Raw genomic sequence first — 221 nt, 5'->3', positions numbered from 1 at the left:
GTCGATGGAATTGTTATAAATTTGTTTGTTTGTAATTAAGCACAAAGCTACACAATGGGCCATCTGTGCTCTGCCCACCACGGATATCGAAGCCCGGTTTCTATCGTTATAGGTCCGCATACATGCCGCTGTGCCAGTTGGGGGGGGGGGGGCAATAGCGATTAAATATCTCGAGGTAAAAAAAATGAAGCTCAGAACACCAAGTGACTAACAAAGAAAAA

Source organism: Limulus polyphemus, unplaced genomic scaffold, assembly GCF_000517525.1.
Source record: "Limulus polyphemus unplaced genomic scaffold, Limulus_polyphemus-2.1.2 Scaffold239, whole genome shotgun sequence".
Taxonomy (NCBI): domain Eukaryota; kingdom Metazoa; phylum Arthropoda; class Merostomata; order Xiphosura; family Limulidae; genus Limulus; species Limulus polyphemus.
The sequence above is the reverse complement of the archived record's forward strand: the minus strand, read 5'-3'. Positions refer to the sequence as shown.